Source organism: Pelodiscus sinensis, chromosome 1, assembly GCF_052426305.1.
Source record: "Pelodiscus sinensis isolate ZL-2025 chromosome 1, ASM5242630v1, whole genome shotgun sequence".
NCBI lineage: Eukaryota > Metazoa > Chordata > Testudines > Trionychidae > Pelodiscus > Pelodiscus sinensis.
In genome coordinates, this window is record NC_143052.1 from 268,519,262 (window position 1) to 268,542,740 (window position 23,479).

A 23,479-nucleotide genomic window follows, 5' to 3' on the forward strand; every position below is an offset into this window, starting at 1 on the left:
TAGTGCGGACATCGTGGACCTCGTCCACGATCTCCGCACTAGGCACAGGAAAGTGGCCGTCTAGGGCAGGAGAGCTGCCAGCCTGGCCACCCAGGACCAGGTGTGCATGAAAATCAAGGGGGTCCACTGAGACCCCCGACACTGAGCCCTGAGCTTACAATGGCCGTACTGGGTCAGACCAAAGGTCCATCTAGCCCAGTAGCCTGTCTGCCGACAGCGGGCAACCCTAGGGACCCTGGAGGGGATGGACCGAAGACAATGACCAAGCCATTTGTCTCGTGCCATCCCTCTCCAGCCTTCCACAAACTTTGGGCAGGGACACCACTCCTACCCTCTGGCTAATAGGACTCCATGGACCCAACCTCCATGACTTGATCTCACTTCCCTTTAAACTCTGTTCTAGTTGTAGCCTTCACAGCCTCCTGCAGCAAGGAGTTCCACAGGTTAACTATTTGCTTTGTCAAGAAGAACAACTTTCTCTTACTAGTTTCAAGCCTGCTACCCATTCCTTTCCTTTGGTGTCCTCTAGTCCTTCTTTATGGGAACTCAGGAAGAACTTTTCTGAATGCACCCTCTCCACCCAACCCCTGCTTTTAGAGACCTCTATCCTGTCCCCCCTCCGTCTCCTCTTTTCTAAGCTGAACAGTCCCAGTCTCTGTAGCCTTTCTTCATCTGGGACCTGTTCCCCTGATCATGTTAGTTGCCCTCCCCTCTCCCAGCCTTTCTCTTCCCCTCTCCCACCTCCTTTTCCCAGTCTCCCCCAGTTTTGTTCAATAAAGACAGAGTCAATGTTGGAAGAAACGTTATCTTTATTTTGTACATCAATAAGAAGGGGGGCTAGGGAAGGGTAAGTGGAAGGAGGTGAGGGAGGAATGGTGTACGAGCCCCCGATGGGGAGGACTGGGCTGGCTCTGCGGGCTTCTGGGGGTGGAAGCTCTCCTGCAGCCCCCCAATTACTCCCTCTCCCCAGATGGCAGCCTGCGGCAAGTGCAGCCGGGCTGATGGCCGAGTGGTGTGATGTGCCCAGTGTGGGTACTCCGGGCACTCCAAGCCAGAACTTCTTTGCAAGCGGGGCACCCCTTAGAACTGTGTGTCCGGGGTGGGGGTCGGGACCCTTTAAGCGCAGCCCTCGGCTAGCCTGAGACAGCATCTCCATGCTCTAAGTCCTCCTTTGATGCCCTGCCGGCACTGCTTCCGGCCATCCTTAAGCCCTGTTCAGAGTCCACTCAATGTGGACTTACTAGTTCGAACTAGCAAAACGCTAGTTCGAACTAGTTTTTAGTTCTAGATGCGCTAGTTCGAACTAGCTTAGTTCGAATTAACTAATTCGAACTAAGTTAGTTCGAACTAGCGCTGTAGTGTAGACGTACCCTAGGTTACATCCTTGATGCTGAAAGGCAATATAATACTAATTTTTTAATATAATAAAGTCCTACATAGTTCAGGTCTGAAGAATCAACAGGGTCAATTCCTGGTACAACTATTTCAGTAACTGATTCTATTATGCAAACAGCTGTGACGGTTAATACGATGGAGGTTAATATTTTAAGGGCTGATGCAGTAGAAAAGTCATATGGGTCCTTGTTGTGGAAGCTTATTCAAAGGAATGAAAGTAAGTAAAATAAGCAAGAAAAAAAAATAATAAAGTAAGTAAAAAATCTTGCTGGTACAGGGGCTGGCTCCAGCCAGCAGAAGAGGCAGGGCCTTGGCCCAGCTTCCCTGAGGAGGACCTTCAGTCCTGCATTTAAAGGACTCATGGATATGCCCACTGCCTCAGTAATGGTAGCTGGGTGTACTGGACCTTTACAAATTGCCAGACCCTGGGGCAACTACCTCATTTGGCCCTCTATCTGCATCCCTCCCCACCTCCCCAGTGGCCCTGCCAGTTGAATCCTGAAAATACTGCTGCAGACATGTTTTTACGTCACTTCCCCTTCTGGCCTGTCCCCCATTGGCAGCTGCTGATGAGAGGGGCAAAAGAGGCCTTGACTTTAAAGCGCTGTATACATGCCAATACCGTGCAATTAAAATATATCAAACATCAGTCCATTTTCCATATGAATTTAAGTATCCATTTACAGTTTAGCACTGAAACCCAGTGAAGTTTTGTGGTTTTAAATGAGTTTTTGTTTTTATCCTTGAAACCAAGCAAAATCAAGTTGCAGCCCATATTGATCAATTCTTGCACCTGCCAAGTTTTAGACAGCTCATACATATAAGGGGATAGGGATAATGTAATTTATGAGGGGTAAGCATAGCAACACTTTGCTAGGCTTTCAAACTTCCTGTTCACCAAACTAAAGCTGCTTCTTTTCATATTTCATTTTGCAATAGAAGAAGTGCTGCAAGTCAAATCCACCCAAACATAAAAGCAGGGCCAGGAATCATAATTTCATGCCGTCGAGTGATTGCTAAAGAACTCTGTCAGTAGTGGGACATTCCTTTTTACACTCTCTGCAATAAAGGATGAAAAATTGTGGTTTGTTTCCTGTTGGTCTGAGAACTATCGGCTGCTGAGCCTTGCTCAACAAACAATTGACATGAGACAACATGATGACTTCTGAAAATGTTTTTACACTGTTCACAACTGTAAGCACAATCTCCTCTCAACATGTAAGCCTTCATGCAGAACAAAGCTGCTGCGGCTGCTGCCATTGTACCATTCAAACTCTGATGTGCCAGACTTGGCGTGAGTCTCTCTCTTATCAGCATCAAAGACTGGAGCAAAACAGCATTAGTGTTGTTTGGGATTACCATGAGCATTGCATATAAATACACAGCTCCAACTCTGCCTTAAACTAAGCATTAGTGATGGCTCAGAGCCACAGAACTCTGATGCCAGATCTGGATTCTGACTTTCCCTTATCCCATCCTGAAGATTTCAAAGAGTGGCTCTGAATCCAATGTTTGGTTTAGAATCTAATACAGCTGGAAACAAACATGCAATTTGGAACAGGATTTTACGTCCTAACATCTGCCACATGGGGTTCATTCTCTCTCTCTCACCCTTTCTCTTTCTCTCTCTCTCTCTCCCTTCTCCCCTTCCTCCTCATCCACCCCCCATCTTCTTCCGAGAATCTCTGGATTCATATCTTCTTCTCCAAATGTGGAGGTGTTTGGATTCAGGAGGATTAGTTCAACTCACTACAGAGATGGGAGTAATGTGTGAAATTTAGATCCTTGATTAGATTCTGAACCTCTTCCAAAGGTTAGGGGAATCTGGAGTCAGATTTTTGCTACAAACCCTTCTTTGATCAGCATTAAAAAATGTGTCTTCTTTACTTTTAATACATTACACCTTCTTGGTGTGAATTTAAAGAAATAACCTCAGTTTGTATCTTCTTATAGATGCCCATGCCCTCATAAAATTTAACAACCCTTTTTAAAGGGTAGTAGTAATATTCTGGGCATGAAACATTGCACTGGAGTTAATATGAAAAAAACATATTAGTGTCTAGATACTAGTGTGCTGCATAACAGAAATGCCAGAAGGAAAAAGCAGCCACCAATTCAATCTTTGATGAGATACTTTAGTTTTGAATTTCCCATCTCTTCTCCCCATCTCACCAGTAACACAAGGGGGGTTTTAGTGTCATTCATGCAAGGGATTAATACCAGCTCACTGTAGTTCACACACGTTTTTCCACTCACAATGATTTATGTCATTTTCTCTCTCCAGGCTTCATCTTTGCTGCAGCAATTATCCCAATGAGTTAACTCAAGGAGAGAGAAGAATTGTTGAGGGTTATCAAAGGGACAATAACTACTAGAAGTGGGAATAAATTAAGCAAAGGAAAATATAGATTTAATATTAGGAGAGAAATTGTATTCAGGTATATTAGATTTATGACGGGTCTCCCATTGGAAGTAACAGAAACACCATAAATGGAGTCATTCAAAAATTAGATTAGACAAAAAAATTCAAGAATATGTTGTATGGAGCAAACCAGCAATAACTGGGGATTGACATGATGATCGAACAGTTTTATTTTCCCACAGCTAACTGTGTGATTCTATATTGGCCACTAGCGAAATATCACTGCTACATGATGAATTGCTTCTGACTTAATGCTGTTAGATAGAGCTGTACTGTACATGTGCCAACAGGGCTTCCAGGCAAATTATGTTATGGCAAATATATCAAACAATCTTCAATCCCTGAGTTTTCACAACAGTAGGCAGAGCTTTAGCCATTAAACCCCATCAAAAAGTCAATGGGGATCACGTGGCTCCGGTGACAGTTCCATAAACTCATTTCAATGAATGATTTATTCCATGAATTAGGTCATTTTTTTGTTCTGCTTTGGTTTTTTATGATTTTGTTGTTATTATTTAAAATAGTACAAAGAATGTTTTATGACAACATACTTCTGCATATGGATTGCTCACAAACTGTTCATCTTGTGTGACATGCTGGCCCCACTTCAGTCAGTGTTTGTTTTGCCCTTGACTTCAATTGAGCCAGCATTTCGATCTACAACTATTGCTTGGAGCATATGCTATTTATAATTTGCCATTCCTGTTATGTCACTAGTTAATAAAGTCCTGTAGTGTTGTTTCTGCTCCTTGACTGGATGAGTCCAAAACCTCCAAAAATCTTTCAGGTTAGTCACACAAGCAGTGTGTGCAAACACCTTTGCAAATACATATTCACAGAAAAAAATGAAAACATTTTCTCTTCCTGTGAACTAACGCTTGCTCGATGTGAATAAAAGAGATTGCTGAAGCAAATACAGAAAACTATTTAAGGTCTGATATTTGTCAATACTTTTTAGTAGTACTTAGCCAGCTCTAGTTACAATGCCATACTTTATTTGAGAAGCTTTGAGACTAGCAAGTTGAAATGAGAAAGATTACTTATACAATAACAAGTATTAACATTATATGGGATCTTTGCTCTTCAAGTGTTTAAAAAGCATTTATCAATTAATAACTATAAAACTAAGGTGGCTGATTTTGAGATAGTTTACCAACACCAAAGATATTTTCAAATACGTTACACACACTAAGGCTTATAAGGACTTTCTGAATGCTTCTTTCAGTCCAAATGGCTAACTTTTCCAGATTCTTATTCTTTGGGTGTGTCACACTTTGACTTCTTGTAATAACCAATAACCCTAAGCTGAAAGCCAGTGTGTTTTTAGTTCAAGTGTAGCGGCTCATGCACAGCTCCTAAGCTCTAGAGATCCCAGGTTTGGTTGTGGCTGTCAACATTACACATCTACATTTGGGGTATGTCTGCACTACAGAAACAAAAGACAGAACTATGTAGCACTTTAAAGACTAACAAGATGGTTTATTAGGTGATGAGCTTTGGTGGGCCAGATCCACTTCCTCAGATCAATACAGGCAGTCCCCGGGTTACGTACAAGATAGGGACTGTAGGTTTGTTCTTAAGTTGAATCTGTATGTAAGTCGGAACTGGCGTCCAGATTCAGCCGCTGCTGAAACTGACCGCCAGTTCTGACTTACATACAGATTCAACTTAAGAACCCCAAGCGTCCCCAAGTCAGCTGCTGCTGAAACTGATCAGCAGCTGATTCCAGGAAGCCCAGGGCAGAGCAACTCTGCCTCAGGCTTCCTGTAGTCAGCGCTGGTCAGTTTCAGCAGCAGCTGACTTGGGGACGCCTGGGGCAGAGCAGCTGGGGTGCTGCTGGGTTGCTCCAGTAGCACCGCTCCTCAGCGCTACTGGACCAACCCAGCAGCACCCCAGCTGTTCTACCCCAGGTGTCCTGATTCAGCCACTGCTGAAACTGACCAACAGCGGCTGAATCAGGACGCCTGGGGCAGAGCAGCTGGGGTGCTGCCGGGTTGGTCCAGTAGTGCCCAGAACGGCGCTGCAGGACCAACCGGCAGCGCCCCAGCTGCTCTGCCCCAGGGTCCACAACAAAAGCCTGGTCTGCTGGGCGGGGGGGGGGGGCACACTAGCTGCCCCCCCCCCCCAGCAGACCAGGGACACGGGAAGCAAAGCCGCAGCGGCAGTGGGGTGCCGCGCCTCTGAGGCTTTGCTCTGGCTGCGGCTTCGCTCCCGGTACCCCTGGTCTGCTGGAGACGGTCTCCAGCAGACCAGGGGCACCGGGAGCAGCTTTTCTCGCCCCGGAGGTCGAGGTGGTGGATCGCTGCCTGCGAGCTCCGGGGCAAGAAAGCCCCGTTTGTAAGTGCAGATCCGACATAAGTCGGATCCGCGTAAGTCAGGGACTGCCTGTATATGGAAGAAAACCGGCACGACCATATATACCAAAATGATACAATCAAAAAAATGAACCAATATGAAATTGACAAATCAAATTTTAGAACAGAGTGCGGGTGAGGGGGGAAGGTTAGAGTTTTTAATTAGAAAAAAATTAAATAACCAGCACTTTTGGCAGAAGTCATCACCCCCATTCTATTGTAAGTCAAATGATGTTGGAAGTATGCCTCCAGGCAAAGTATAAAAGTACTAACTTTCCAAAAAGTTATACATTTACTACTTAAAATTTAAGAGTATGTCTACACTACAGCACTAATTCAAATTAACTTAATTTGAATTAGTTAATTCGAACTAAGCTAATTCGAATTAGTGCATCTAGACCTAAAACCTACTTTGGTTTTGCTAATTTGAAATAGCATATACACATTGAGTGGACCCTGAACCGAAGTTAAGGATAGCCAGAAGCAGTGCTGGCAGGGCATCAGATTAGGACTTAGAGCGTGGAGCTGCTGCCTCAGGCTAGCTGACAGCTGTTCTTAAAAGGACTTGACCCCCACCCCGGACAGACAGTTCTCAGGGTTCCCCGCTAGCTTGTCTACCTCGATGAGGGACAGCAAAGCAGTCCTGTCTTCGAGTGCCCTGAGTGCCCACACTTGGCACATCACAGCACTCGGCCATCAGCCCGGCTGCACTTGCTGCAGGCTGCCATCCGGGGGAGGGGTCAATCAGGGGGCTGTCAGGATCCAGGAGGCTCTGCAGGAGAGCTTCCATCCTGAGGAGCCCGCAGAGCCACCCCAGTCCTCCCCATTGGGGGCTTGCGCTCCATTCCTCCCTTACCTCCTTCCACTTGCCCCTCCCTAGCCCCCCTTCCTGATGTAAAAAATAAAGGATACATGTTCAAAAATAGAAACTCTCTTTATTTAACAAAACTGGGGGGGGGGGATTAATCTCTAGGGAGACTGGGAAAAGGAGGTGGGAGAGGGGGAAACCTGGGAGGAAGGAGCTGGAAGGGGGAAGCCAGGGGATGAAGGAGGAGGGGAAGTATAAAACTATGGTACGCCATATCTTCAGTACTGTGTACAGATGTGGTCTCCTCACCTCAAAAAAGATATTTTGGCCTTGGAAAGGGTTCAGAAAAGGGCAACTAAAATGATTAGGGGTTTGGAACAGGTCCCATATGAAGAGAGGCTAAAGAGACTGGGACTTTTCAGCTTAGAAAAGAGGAGACCGAGGGGGGATATAATATAGGTATATAAAATCATGAGTGGTGTGGAAAGGGTGAATAAAGAAAAGTTCTTCATTACTTCCCATAATAGAAGGACTAGAGGACACCAAATGAAATGAATGGGTAGCAGGCTTCAAACTAATATAAGAAAGTTCTTCTTCACAAAGCAAATAGTCAACCTGTGGAACTCCTTGCCATAGGAGGCTGTGAAGGCTAGAACTATAACAGAGTTTAAAGAGAAGTTAGATAAATTCATGGAGGTTGTGTCCATGGAGTGCTAATAGAGAGGGCGTAGAAACGGTGTCCCTGGCCTCTGTTTGTGGAATGCTGGAGATGGATGGCACAAGACAAATCGCTTGGTCATTGTCTTCGGTCCATCCCCTCCGGGGTTCCTGGTGCTGGCCACTGTCTGCAGACAGGCTACTGAGCTAGATGGACCTTTGGTCTGACCCAGTATGGCCATTCTTATGTTCTTATGTTCTAAGCTCGGGGCTAAGGGTCGGGGGTCTTACTGGAACAACTTGATTTTCATGCAAACCTGCTCCTGGGTTCGCATGTGGCCTTTGGTGGCCAGGCTGGCATCTATTCTGCCCTAGAAGGCCACATTCCTGTGCCTAGTGCGGAGGTCGTGGACGTTGGAGGACTTCCCCCAAACCTCGATGAGGTCCATGACCTCTGCACTAAACCAGGCAGGTGCCCGCCTCTTGTGGCCCCAGGCAGGCTCTTGGGAGCCCCCAGCCTGGTCCTGGGAAGAGGGGGAGGGCTGGGTGGCAGCGGGTGGCTGGCTCATGCCATGCCAGGTGCAGTGTCTGCTGTCTGGGTGCTGGCAGGCTTGCAACTGGCACAAGCACTGTAGCCAGACTGTGCCCCTTTAAGGGCTCCGGGGCCAGGAAGGGGGCAGAAAAGTTTCCCTGGTTTGGCCCAGAGTGGCCATCAGGGCAACCTGGGAAGGGCTAGCCTCCCACTAGTTCGAATTAAGTGGCTACACAGCCCTTAATTTGAACTACTTAATGCGAACTAGGCATTACTCCTCATAGAATGAGGTTTGCCTAGGTCGAATTAAGCACTCTGCTAGTTCGATTTAAATTAGAACTAGCGGTTTGTATGTGTAGCCACTATTAAAGTTAATTCGAACTAATGGCTGTTAGTTCCAATTAACTTTGTAGTGTAGACATACCGTAAGTGGTATCTTCTGAATACCTTATGGAGGTAACTTGAAGTCATGTTGTTGCAGTTTGTTTGTTTGTTTTTTAATTTGGTCTCTTTCATAAAAGTTAGGGGTGTAAGTAAGTACCTCGGCACAAACTTACTTTTGCTTGGGCACTCCCAGTGAGTGTGAAATCTACAAAAGCAGTTTGAAAATATGTAAAACCAAAAGCCAATATCTGCCTGCAATAACTCAGTGCAAAAGCATTCCTTGTGTAAAGGACACATTGAAACTGAGATGATGGAATATGAACGCTTTTAAAGGCACAAGTTACAGTCTTGATTATTGAAATCATGTTGGCCTCATACAAAGAATGACAAAGAAATATTTAGACAGCCTGTGCCAGGAGCTGTTCATTTCCTGTTACTGAGGAAGAGGCAGTAGCCAAAATTTTCCAGCCTGCTGGCCCTTATTATACATCTGCTAGCGTATTATTGTTTAGCACACTAAGTTCCTATTGACCAGAGGGTGAGTTAACATATTTGTTCCCCCTAAAGGCACCAGCAGTAACAGATGTTTTAAAATGAACATTATTTTGAGATTTTTCTAATATCTTGGGAGCAATCAAGTGTAGGCTATGCACATGTATCCATAAGGGAATGTAAACTTCTTTTGAGAATAGAAAATAGTTGGTGCCAATCAGTAAATTGGTCTGCTTTACTGGTATTTTTATATAGTATTATAAGCATATTTGTCTAAATTTCAATTAGCTGTGAATAAAGAAAGGTTTATTTTTAAAAAATTATGTCTATTCCAGAACACATCATTAAACTGTTTATATCTACTGTACAGTATAGTCTAATATCCTGCACAATTCAGACAGTCCTAAATAGACTTTAGAAACCATGCAGTAGAAAATATAAATCATAGAAGATCTTAAACACTGAACCCAACATACGATGTGCAGAGAATGGTTCTTGGAGAAATTTATTTACACTACCTTTCTAGGCTACCAGTTAACTGGAGAATGGCAAAAGATGTCTGCTGCCTAAGAAACTCAGGAAATATAAATATGAAACTATAGCTCATTCTCATCCTAAAACACAGTTACAATCTGTTCCTTTGTATTATCTGTCTGTTTTATATATTAGTGCTAGACATTTATTCTCTGATAGCTTTAGTGGGTTGTGGTATATCTATGAAATTCCATTGTTTACAACTGGAAAAAAAATCACAGATGTTTTATTAAGAATAATGGATTATCTGACAATCTTTTTGGCAAGAAATGTTAATTCTTGAAGCTGCTAAACAAGGCATCTTTTTTTAAAAGTTACATTTCCCCTGGCTACCTCCTCTCCCCGAAAAATCCTGAAAATCAGCGTTTAAAATAATTCGGGAGTGGGAGAGGGAAGACTTAAATAACAATAATGGTTTCAAAGAATAAATGGCAGTTTAATAGTTTGAATATCTGGTTTACATTTCAGTGAAGTCTGACCTTCCTTCCAAAAAAAAAAAAACTTTGTAGATCTTATAAAGAATAGGAAGCTAGCGAGACAAAGGTATGCACCAGAAATATTTTTTCTGCAAAGAAAGAAGAATGGTAAAGCAAACAAAGCCTATAAATCAGATGGTAAAAAAAAATGCACATGTTGTGGAAGAGCCACTTCCTATGTGAGAAGGAGAAATAACTAAAATAACACACATTCAGCTTTCACTACCTGTAGCAAGAATCACTTCAAAGAAATAGCTTGGGAGCCAAAGGTTAAAAGGAAGCACCCGACCACATCTGTCAGAATCTGTTTTAATGTTTCAGATGGAGATATGCCACAGTCACACATTTGCTTTTCAGTGCATCTGGGATTCCAGAAAGAGAGGAAGCAGCTCTCAAGCTCTTCATTATCTGTTTGTAGATCCTGGGCTAAGTGAATAATCATTCTTCCATCCTAGCAATGCGGATGCGTATAGTAAGCTCTGGATATGGTAAAATGGCCAAATATGCTACATGATGCATAAAAGTTTCTGTTGACATGAGTTCTCGTGAAACAAACAGATCTTTTCCATTAAAATTTTCAATTCTGAGGCAAATCACACAGAACTAACTAAACTGGATTCTAAAGCCTGCACAAGGGTACACAGATGGACATTCAAATAAAAATCATCATTCGACCATTTATAGTATATGAAAAAAATCTTGTTCTTAGCTTGACAATCTTTCCTGTGCATCTACAAAAATCATCTATTTAGCCTACTGCTATTTTCATGCCTTTAGGCATTTCTTACTTCATTCCTATTGGCACTCCAATGATACCTTGCGTTACATTCTGCCCAACTTCATAAATGCTTCCAGTCTCCAACCTGTCTGGGGGAAATCCAGACATCTGTAGTTCGAGAAATAGCCTTTAATTTATATAATAGTCCTGAGGTTCCTCTTTTAAAGGAAGTTTTTTTTAAAATTCAAAATGTGTTGTTGTTGCATTGTTTCCAACTGCACAGATTACCTACCTTCCTAAAGGAAAATGTATTTTCTTAGGTAGTAGAATAGACAGGACAAAACTCTGGCATAGATCACTGATCATTATGAAATAATAAAGAAATGTTAACAGCTATTACTGCCCTCACAGTTGCAATTTCAAGCTGAACTATTTTCACTGAAATTCCCTGTAATTCTGCTCTTCTAGGTCATCGAGGGCCTGATTTGTATATCTCCTTAGAGCCCACAAGCCTAACAGAAATCAATGGGATCTGCAAGTTTTAAACTCTTCTAGACATCAGGCCCAAGATCTGTTCCTTCCTCCATTAAAGTCAAAGTCAACATTCAGTTCTAATTTATTGAAATGTCTTTAACCATTCTGGGGTTCTCTCTTTGTGAGTTCTGTCCATCTTTCCTCACTGACCTAGGGCAGCCTCCTGGAAATACAATCCAAATTGCAATGGTGACTCTGGGAAAAAAAGTATCCCAAAGCCCTCTGATTGGTGAATTCAGTTTTGCTCTGTCTGCCATAATAACAAGATAGATTTCATTATTCTAAAGAAAGGAAGGACTGAGAGCAGCTGAATAAGGACAATGCACTTTGAAAACAACAGACTTTAACTCAGAGAACTGGCAGGTAAGAAAGGGGAAGAAATATAAGGGAAGCAGAGATTATGGGGAGATGGCAATTTCTTAAAAATACACTATTCAAAGCACAACAGCAAACTGTCCCAAAGGAAAGATAAGATGTACAGTAAGGCTACGTCTAGACTGGCATGATTTTCCAGAAATGCTTTTAACGGAAAAGTTTTATGTTAAAAGCATTTTCAGAAAAGAGCGTCTAGATTGGCACGGACGCTTTTCTGCAACAGCACTTTTTGCGGAAAAGCGTCTGTGGCCAATCTAGACGTGTTTTTGCACAAAAAAGCCCCGATCACCATTTTCGCGATCGGGGCTTTTTTGCGCAAAATAAATCTCAGCTGTCTACACTGGCCCTTTTGCGCAAAAGTTTTGCGCAAAAGGGACTTTTGCCCGAATGGGAGCAGCATAGTATTTCCGCAAGACGCACTGATTTCTTACAGTAGAAAGTCAGTGCTTTTGTGGAAATTCAAGCGGCCAGTGTAGACAGCTGGCAAGTTTTTCCGGAAAAGCAGCTGATTTTCCGGAAAAACTGGCCAGTCTAGACATAGCCTAAGAGATCAACATGGTTCTATCAGCTCTTTAATGACCTGATAAATAAAAAATGAATCAAATCCTATGAGAAATGGAAATATGAACAAATTACTAATGAAGAGTACAAAAGAGTAGTGCAACCATGTAGGAACACAATCAGAAAGGCTATGGAACAAAATAAATTATGCCTAGCAAGGGACATAAAAGGCAATAAGAGATCCTATAAATACATTAAGAGTAAGAGAAAGACAAAAATAAGAGCCCTCTACTTCACATGGGACAGACAAGATATGGCCCTCAGGCTTGATCTGGCCCACCAAGTCTTTTGATCCAGTCGGTGCCTGCCCCTGCAGCAGGGAGCAGCACTGGTCAAAGTAGCTAGCTGCTCTGTATTTCTCTCTGTGCTGCAGGGAGAAGGGAAGGAGGGAGATGCTTCAGCACACTGCCAGCATCTCCCCTAGGAAAATCTCTCAGTTCTATGAGACCAGAATCCAGTGGGAGCTAAGAGATTTTGCTAGGGGATGGGGGCAGTTCAACATAATTTCTCAGCTCCCATTGGCCGGTTTCTGACCAAGAGGAGCTGAGAGATGTTGCTGGGTTCTCTCCCTCCCTCTCTCCCTCTCCCCTTCCAGCAGAAGACAGAGCCGTGTGCACAGGCGCCAGCAGTATGGGGCTGTTGGAGCAGGGGAACCTGTCTGAGAGTGCTGCTGGCCAGGAGCTGCTTATGTAAGCGCCTCTCGGCCACAGCCTGACTCTGGCACCCCAGCCCTTCCCTCCTCCCAACTCCCTCCCAAACCCTGCATTCCTGCATCCCTCCTAAGCCCTCCCCCAGGCTAGAATCCTTCTCCTGCACCCATACCCCCTCCTTGGACACTGCTCTCCAATCCCCTGACATAGATCACAATCAAACCCTCTGTACCCTCCTCTCTCCAGGTTACAACTCTCCCCCGCAGACTTCTCATCCTCTCATACACCTCTCCCCCAGGCCCGAATCCTCTCCTGCATTCATACCCCCTACCAGACCTGCACCCCAGTCCCCTGCCCAAGATCACAACCTCCTCCTTTACCCAAACTCCCTCTCAGACCCCAAACTTTCTCCTGCACCCCAGTTCCCTACCCCAAGCTCCTTTCTGCACCAAACTTCCATCCCAGACCCCACAACACCTCCATAGAAAAGTGCAGCCCTAGATCACTTACCAAAATCTAGGCATGGTCCCCCATCAAAAATCAATGCCCTAACTTAGCAGGATAGAAGTGCTAATAACAGATTATATCAAGAAGCCTAAAGTGTCCAATGCCTATTTTGCTTTAGTATTCACTAAAAAGACTAATTGTGACCAGATAATAAACACAGTTATTGTTAATATCAAGGGAGATAGTCACAAGCCAAAATAGAGAAATAATAGGTTAAAGAATATTTAGATAAGTTAGATGCGTTCACGTTAGAAAAGCCTGATGAAATTCATCATAGGGTACTTAAGTACTATGCAAATCAAACTCTGAACAATTTGCAATTTTTTTGAGAACTTATGGAGGACGAGAAAGATCCCAAAAGGGCAAATATAGTATTTATCTTTAAAAGGGGGAACAAAGAGGATTCAAAAAATCATAGACCATTCAGTCTTATATGGTACCTGGAAGGATTCATTTTCCAAGACCAGAAGGTATGACTGTGATCTACTAGTCCTGAGGTTGTCAACTTTTGCTTGTGGCCCATCAGGGTAATACATTGGAAGGACATGAGACAGTTTGTTTACATTGAGCACATGCAGGCATGACCCGCTGTGATGGATCGGGCCATGTCTGGGCACAGCTGAGGGCGTCCGCTCAGGGCAAATTGCTCAAATCTGGGGCTCCTTACAGCACCCAGACTGGTGACCTCTCCAAACAGGCCACAAACCAGTCCCACAGAGCGCTTCCTGCCTGAAGCCTCCCGAGCAAAACCCCTCCGACACCCCAGCAATATCCGTGCCCCAGATGGCTTCGGGCCTCATACACAGGTGGGGGGTCCTAGCACCCAATCCCACCTACCCCGAACAAGTTCTGTCCGGTCCCAAGAAACCAGCCACAGATCCCTGGTCAATTTACCCTTTGGACCTTACCCACAAATCACGCTGGGCCAATCCTTTAGCATCTAACAACTAAAGGTTTATTATTACAATAAAGAAAAGCATGAGAGTAAGGTTGTTAAAAGAATAGTATGTTACATGCACCAAATCTCCCAGTTCTCGATGCAGGCTCTAGCAAAGATGTTACAGCTGCTGGTTTAAAAGTCCTTGTTGCACATCCTAGAATCAGGATGGGTCCACAGGTCTTTCCGGCTCTTCGATCCCTGCATTGCTGCCTCTGGGATGAAGTGCTGAGCTGAGAACCAAGATGGAGACCACCACATGGCCTATTTATCCCTCCTTCCTGGTCTCTTCTTGGCTACAGCAGGTCACCTGGTCCCCTGCTGGTAGCTTTTAGGTATGAGTCACCACTCATTCTTTAGGTGTGTCCTTGGCCCATTGAGTGCCATTGTCCTACAAGGCCTCACTGATTAGCATGTCCATAGGCCGGGCTCTGCCCACTGCTCAACTACATGCAGAGAAATATTCAGTATCTACACAGATTCCTAACTACACACACAGACATTATACAATCATATGACCAGTGTACATAGGATCAGCAGACAGTAAGCTCCTATTCAATACCTCACATGGCCCCCCTCCTATGCCATTTTTGGGGCCAACACCCCCACCTATGGGTGCATCCGTGATCTGGCTGCTCCCCTCAAGACCCAGTAACGTGACACCCACCCCAACTTCCCACCCCCACAGCTCCCAGTGGCTGCAGTTCACCATTCCTGTCCAATGGGGCTATGGGAAGTGGTGACCACCATGTTCCTCTGGCCCAGTCTGCTTCCCCCAGCTTCCATTGGCTGGGAAGAGTGAACCATAGCCACTGGCAGCTATGCAGAGTCACGCCTGTGGATGCTCAACATAAACAAACTGCTTTGTGGCCCACCAGTGGATTAATCTGACAGGCTGTGAGCCAAAGTTTGACAATCCCTGTCTTAGCCTGATCTCCTTTATAACGCAGGCCATAAACCAAAAATTGTTCCTAGAGCATGTCTTTTAGAAAAAAATATCCAAACTTAATTAAAAAAAATGTAAGTGGTTGACGATCCACTACAATCCAGATTAAGTTGTCCCAAAGATTAATTACTCTCACAATTATAAACATAGACCTTATTTCCAGTGAGATTTTGTCCAGCTTGAACTTCTAGTATCCTGTTATACCTTTCAGTGTTAGATTTCAAGATCCGTTATAAAATATGTGCTCCTCATGGAGGTACTTCTTGACTGTACTCACATCACCACTTAACCTCTTTGTTTAGCTAAATAGATTGAACTCTTTGAGTCTATCACTATAAGGTATATTTTCTAATGTTTTCATGAATGTCAGGGCTCTCAGAATCCTCTCCAGTTTATATACATCCTTCTTGAATCATGGACAATAAAAATGAACATAGTCATTCCAGCTGTAGTCACATCAGTGCCAAATGAAGAGGTACAATAACTTCTCTACTCCTAGTCAAAATTTTTGTCATGTTCATGCACCTAAAGATTATATTATCCCATTTGTCAACACTGGGAGCACATTTTAGATGATTATATATCACAACCCCACATCTTTTTCAGAGTCACTGCTTCCTAGTAAGGGGTTCCCGTCAAGTTAGTTCTTTGTTCCTAGATGTATTCATTTACATTTAGCCATAATAAAATGCATATTGTTTGCTTGCTTACTAACGATCCAGATTGCTCTGTACCAGTGATCTGTCTTTTTCATATTTTACCACTTCCCCAATTTTGTGTCACTCATAAACTTTATCAGTGATGATTTTGAGTTAGCTTCTAGGTCATAAAAATCTTCTTATAAATATTTCTGAAAGTTTGTTTGTTTGCACAGATACTACTGATTTCCTAACTTAAGTAACTGGATTGGTTATATCTCTAAATCGGTTCCCCCAGAGCCCCAATAGGGCCCGTTGATCATTAGCTTTTAGTAGCGCCTGATCATAGGCATTTGCTGGACTCTTCTGTTAAGTGTGTCACATAAACTGCAACTGCGAGATCCTAGAGGATAAAGCATGTGGGCACCTGCAGCACCATCAAAGGAAAGCCCATGGGGGAGAGGCTGCAGTGGGGCAGAGAATCAGCAACCTCCCTTATACTAGACCACCAGCAGGTCTCCAGGACAGACCCAAATGTGGCTGATGCTGGCTAGGGTCTAGCCTTGCTAATTGTGGCTGGGAGAAGCCTCCAGCTATCACAACCTCTCAACATCTTCACACAGCCAGGCTCCGACTGATCCTCTTCTGGAAATTAAAGTTGCTTCCCTCCCCTGACACTCAAAGGAGCCATCCCACCTCTTGCCCTCCTTTGGGCTGCGTGCATTCTCCTGGCAGGGCTGTGTGCATTATCAGCAAATGCCACCGGTCATTATGCACTTTGCAGGATTCAGCACACAGTACAAAGAGGAGGTGGGTAGGAGGACAAGGTTTTGAGCACCGTGGAGCCTGAGGAGGACACGTACACTCAGAACAGCCTATTCTCATTAGAACAGGTACGTTCAGGTGCTGCATGTTCTTATCATCTAGATATCACTAATTACACCTCTCGCTTTGTCTGATCAATGCAACCGGTTCAGCCATCTCTAGGAAGTCCATTCAGGGTGCCCCATGGAGCGTGCACTAAAGGCACATGGGGAGTGGCTACTTGGGGAGCAGTGATTTGCTGCTGCTGCAGAGCCCAGGAGACATCCCCTCCATTTCTCGGGGCTTCTGGCAAGGAGGGTGTAGGCACTGGTTTGCATAGTCTTTAAGGGAAGATGGGCCTTCCTGATTTGTGGGGATTGAGAAAAGAGACCCTATGGGATTTGTCGTTTTGTAAACACATCACTAGCTATGTTCATTTCTTAAAGTAATATATCAGAGAAAAGTATTTCCAATAAAATATGCTATGTTAATGTATTGACGTAGTTCATTCATCACACCTTTTACTATATTTTCCCCGGGCGATGCCAGGTATTTCTGCTAGTACTGAATATAATAGAACCGAAAATTGATCCTCCTAGGACCCCCGTCTTCAAAAGCACACCCATTCAATGATGATTCCCTTCTTACAATTTCACTTTGTGATACTAAATTAGCTAGCTTTTAATCTATTTAATGTGTCCTATATTAATCTTTGTTTTTTAATCAAAATTTCTTGTCGTGCCTTGTCCAATATCTTACTGAAGTCTGACTATATTACATCAGCATTATTATCTTTATCAAACAAACTTGTAATCTCATCGAAAAAGACATAGTATGATGTGCTCTATTTTCCATAAACCCATTTTGTTTGCCATTTATTATATGACCTCCTTTAATTATTTTAATTGATTCCCATTCTAGTCTCTTGCTCAAGTTTTGAGATGATAATTTTAATTACACATTAACCATAAGTGACAGGGAGTTCTGTAGCACCTTACAGACTAACAGAAGTGTTGGAGCATAAGCTGTCGTGGACAAAAACCCACTTCGTCAGATGCATGTAGTGGAAATTTCCAGAGGCTGGAAAAATATGCAGGAAAGAATCAGGCTAGAGATAACGTGGTAAATTCAATCAGGGAGGCCCACTTCTAGCAGCTGATCTGGAGGTGTGATCACCAAGAGAGGAGAAACTGCTATTGTAATTGGCTAGCCATTCACAGTCTTTGTTCAATCCTGAGCGGATGGTGTTAAATTTGCAGATGAACTGCAGCTCAGTAGTTTCTCTCTGAAGTTTGGTCCTGAAGTTTTTTTGCTGCAGGATGGCTACCTTTAAATCTGCTATTGTGTGTTCAGGAAGACTCCTTCTCTCTTTTGCAGAGCCAGACTAACACGGCTACCTCTCTGATACATTCACCATAGTTACTAAATATATCATAATTGAGTACTGTCTTGTAATAGTGACAACTACTATGTATGTTCCACAATAATGGAATACAGGAATGAACAAAATGTCTACCAGAAAGGTTTGCCTGGATACCACATAGGGTGGAGACCCCAAAGTGGCAAATGCTAACACTCCTGAAGGATTGATTTGGTAATATTTAATATTTTACCTTGTAGAGTTTTCTTCCCACTGGGCCTCATCTTGCTGCTGTTTCCACATAGGAGGAGAAACTGTGCCATGGAATGCCAACCTTCTGAATGAGGTGAAGAAAAAGAATTCAAGGATGACACAAGATTTTTACAATGACTACTCTAACATGAGTCATTCAGACATGGCCCCAAACCCTTAAAAGTAATACCATGTGCTATGCTGTTTAAGGTGCACATGGCACTCTAGTAGTCATATGGAAAACAAAATCAACCTCATTTAAATTCGTATTATAAGAACAAACACTCAGAATTAGAAAGTTAAATTTGGAGTCTTCTTAGAATGTAAACTTTCATAGCAGTCTTTTGTAAAATGTCCTGCTTGAGGGAAAACTGAATAATTAATAATACATTGAAAGCTCTAAGATTCATTCATCATCAGTCACTGTGCATGAACTGTGAAATGGACTAGAAAATACAAAAGCATTCCTGAGTCTAAAATAGTTACCTTACTGAAAGGCAATCTCAGAGAGGACATCAAAAATATAGATGCTCAGTGTGAGGGACTGAATTAATTTGCATTTTGATGTACCATAACATCGGTTTAATATTTAAGCAAAATTTTCTTGTCCTGATGATCAAAAATGCTAAGCAACTTTGAAATTCAGAGCTTTAATATTTAAACAGCGGTGTTGTTCTTTTGAAGTTGAACATAGGAAAAAACAAATGCTAGAAAGTGGGTCACAGTTTTCTACACTAAGTTGTCATACTGCTAAAATCCCAAATGATGTTGTTTTCTTTCAGCAACATGGCACCTATCAGCAGTGGTTTCGGAAATGCCAGTTTTGGTTTAAAATGTAATGAATTATAACTGTGCCTTAAACCTACATAAACAACTCCCGTTGCTGTCAACTGGAGTTTTGTCACAAACCGTATAAATACAAATTTAAATAATTTGCAAGAATGGATTTCAGAAAACTTAAAATTGAAACTAGAAATTATTCTCTGTAAATATATTAAAGCAATCATGCCTTATGTACAGATTATTTATGACTTGTTTGAATGGTTGGGAAATGAGCAATGCATTGCAAAAATATTTATTTACAGTCACTAAAGAACATATCTAGCCACCATGCAAAACTCCTGGGCAAAGCCAAGGGATCTTTTCTCATCTTTGTTTACAACCAGCTCTTGATAGACTAAACTCCAGTAAGTTGTGGAGTTTCTGATGGCCTCTCTCTATATACAAACAGTGCATTCACTGTAAACACAATGAGGGAGGGAGGAGTAATACGAAGAAAGGCTGATCCTCATATGTTCGATTTAAAAAAACTAGTTTGGTTGATAAAAGATAAGGCAAGCTTAAAGTTCTAATGATTTAAGGCAAAGAAATCCTAGCTCAGAGGCTGATTTGTACAGTATTAAAGTGTACGAACATATAATTGTCAACCAGAAACAATAGCTCATTTAGAAGTAAGGTCTTTAAAAAACAGACTGTGTTTGCATAGGTAATTGATAAGTAACCCGACAGTAGAGTCACTTTGGTTTTAGCTTAGCTTTTAGTGTTTACAAAGCTTCTAGACTATTTCCTATAAACTAGAAAAAGCTGTTTTATTTTCCATAGCTTTTTTATTATACTTATATCTTTGGTGGAGTTGAGTATATAACTTAAAATCTTTTCAAAATATATGAAATAAGCACAGAGTCTAATGGAATGGCTTAAGCTTGATTTTTCACTTAACATGAAAAAAACAAAATATCCTCCATCAGGACAGTGTCCATGTATTCATTGCTGTTTAGACCTCTGTATCAGGATAAATTTGTCAGATTTGCATGTGCTTTCAACACACCACACTTAATTCAGCAGAGTTATCTAACAAGTCAGGGACACATTTATTTTTAAAGTTTAAATGTTTATATAAAGACTATTTCATGTAGGTGATGGTGAACAACCAAAATGTAATCTACAATATGTTGCTTACAGAAGTCAGAGAGACTCTAAAGTAATGAATCTTAATTCAATAAAGAGAATACTAATCTAGTTAGGAACAGTGCTAGAAATGGAAATACTGTGAAAATTCAGAGATTTTTTTCCAAGGGCTTCTTCACTATTGAAATCACTAAGGGTGTGTCTAAACCACATGGGGATTTAAATATCCTATGCTTCATTTGAATAAAAATGGCCGCCGCTTTTTGCTGACGCAGCACTTTGAAACGAGATTGGCAGGATCGGTCGGAAAAGGCTTTCCTTGTTGACCGATCCCCATCTAGACTGCCACTTTTTGTCGGCAAAGTGCCGTGGTGGCCATTTTTATTCAAATGAAGCACGGGATATTTAAATCCCCGCTTCATTTGCAATAGCGATGTGCCTAATCTACATCCCTCTGTCGGCAGAGGAGTGTAGTTTAGACACACCCTCAATCATAGATCCATATACTAAAATTCCATCTTTACCTGGAAAGTTACTTCTGGAAGGGGGGGGAAATACACCAACCTACCAATGTTTTAAAATATTTGTTTTGCATTGCTACTGAAAGAAGTCCTATTCTAGATCCTCTTCAAACTTTCTTTCTCCTTTACCATCTACTTTTAATAATATTTCTTAGATTATCCAAACTTCTTCCAAGCCTCATCACTAGCCTACTGCAGTAGAGTTGAATACAAAAGACATAGACTCTTATTGTATTAAAACACACTGGACCTGATTCTCTTCCCACACTGGGATAAATCAGGAATAATTCAGTGGAACATACAATTAATCACTAACCTTCCATAACTATTATTCTTCGAGATGTGTTGCTCATGTCCATAGCACCCCCCATCAAACTTAGCTGGCAAGAAGGAGCAAGGGGTGACAGGACAGCTGGGTTGGCTAGTCATGCTAGCACCATGATAGCATGACTTCAGGGTTCACCAGAGCTAACCCAATGTCTATCATGGGGGGAAAAACTTTGTGGCGGTTGTGCTTGGGGTGAACCTGTGCAAGGGTGCAATTTTGGGCACATAGGGTGGGCAGTAGCCATGTGCTCCAGAAAGCAGCTTGCTTTTCATCCTGTCCCTCGGACACCAAGGGAGTGAGAGGACAGTGCTCTCATTCCATGCATGCCTCTAACACCTGTCCAGTGAAAGGAGCTCACTCGCCAGGTGTGAGAGGAATGCATGGAATGCAAGCATTTTTCCCTCACTCCCTTAGTGTCCGGGGAATGGGATGAAAAGCAAGCCACATCCCGGACAGCATGGCTGCTGCCCCCTCCTTCATCTCCCCACCCCCATGCATGCGAAATAGCTTTCTTGAGCCTCTGCAGTTGAATGGACTTGAACAACACATATCGACAAATGCAAGGAGATGCATAGAAAAGACTACTCATCCAAGGAAGGAGCAAGGTATCTATAAATAGCTCAGGCTGTGGCCCAGAACTGCCAATACTCCCTGTTATTCTTTTTGTGTTCCGTCTAGGAATTCTCCTACTTCTAGAAGATGACTTCCATGACATTGGGATAGATCACTTGTGGTGGTTGGAGAAGGATCCTATGAGATTATTCATTCTCTGACACCAGCAGATAATAGGCTTTGAGGTGGAATGAACAAGCTACTCAGAATTCCCACAAGCAGAGTGTTTTCTGGCCTTTCCCCCTGCCTGTTGGTATAAAACATCACTGTTGTATTGCCTGTTGTGTTGCTGTGTTGCATCATTTAAGAGCTATGCCACTCTTGAGTGGCCCTATGCTGCTAAAAATATCCTCCCGGGTATGGGTGGACTTCTTTATCTCCTCTACCTGGATGCACAGGCTTTTCATGATTGTGCCCTGCAATCATCCTGGGAGGGCACTATATCTTCTCCCATCATCACCTCGTCTGGAGAGGAGGAAGAGGATGCCTGGATAGATCTCATGGTGCCAAGTCCTGATATTTGGTACCGAGTTTGGTGCCTGAACCTGGGCCCAACACCTACACGGGAACGGAGGACATGAACACTCGAAGAAAACAAGGTGAAACCCAATCTGAAAGAGAAAGGTAGAGAAAAGGGACAGAGCAATCAGACCTTTTGCCTATATGAACTAACAAAACACTTATGGATAATGGATAACCAAACTCACCTGATTCTGAAAATAAACTGAAAAAGGGTCCCCAAAGTAGTCAGAAAAAAAGGCTGCCTGGAGTTCTCATAAATATTATTTTTTCATTACTAAAGCCACAGAGATTGCTCTGCCATCATTTCTCATGATTAGTGCTAATTGGTCCTACTGAAATCAAGAAAGCCCCAATCCAGCAAAGAACTTAAACACATGTTTAATTTCAAGCACACGAGTAGACTCATTGAAACCAATATGAAGAAAAGTAGGTGGAGAGGGAGAAATGGGAGGAGCTAGAAATTGCAGTGTACCGAGAAAGGAGAGATTGATTTAACTGGAAAGGATGAAGTAGCGGGTAACACTAAAGGAAGATTTTGAATGGGGGAAAGGATTTAAAATTATTGAAGAATAACGGCTGGAAGGAGGCAGAGGGGGTATGTCTATACTGCATCCCTAGTTCGAACTAGGGATGCAAATGGAGACAATCGAAGTAGTTAATGAAGCGGGGATTTAAATATCCCGCGCTCCATTAACATGATCTCGCCGGCACGCTAGTTCGAATCACAGCTGATTCGAACCAGGAAGTGCGCGCCGGGACGCGTTAGTTCGGACTAAAGCCCTTAGTCCGAACTAATGTTACTCCTCATTTTTTGAGGAGTAACATTAGTTCGGACTAAGGGCTTTAGTCCGAACTAACGCGTCCCGGCGCGCACTTCCTGGTTCGAATCAGCTGTGATTCGAACTAGCGTGCCGGCGAGATCATGTTAATGGAGCGCGGGATATTTAAATCCCCGCTTCATTAACTACTTCGGTTGTCTCCATTTGCATCCCTAGTTCGAACTAGGGATGCAGTGTAGACATACCCTGAGTGAATTGCCGAAGGTTTGGATAGAAAGGGGAGTTGAATGCAGTAAGCAGGAGACAAAACTGAAATAAAAATTAATGGAGATGGAAAGTCAGGGGGGAAAGACTTTTGTGTCAATAGATTAAGGCAGTGAGGGTATGTCTACACTGCCATCCTAGTTCGAACTAGGGTGGCCAATGTAGGCATTCGAACTTGCAAATGAAGCCCGGGATGTAAATATCCCAGT

General features: G+C 42.9%; 1 long non-coding RNA gene across 1 annotated transcript in view; it reads right to left on the bottom strand.

Moving 5' to 3' along the window:
• Positions 1-22,418, bottom strand: part of LOC149525738 (uncharacterized) — an 88,001-nt gene extending 65,583 nt beyond the window's left edge. The window contains exons 1-2 of the long non-coding RNA XR_016348430.1: positions 22,092-22,418; positions 18,338-18,421 (exon numbers count right to left, since the gene is read on the bottom strand). This is a non-coding gene — a long non-coding RNA (uncharacterized LOC149525738). The remainder of the gene's footprint in view (positions 1-18,337; positions 18,422-22,091) is intronic.
• Positions 22,419-23,479: the final 1,061 nt, after the last annotated feature.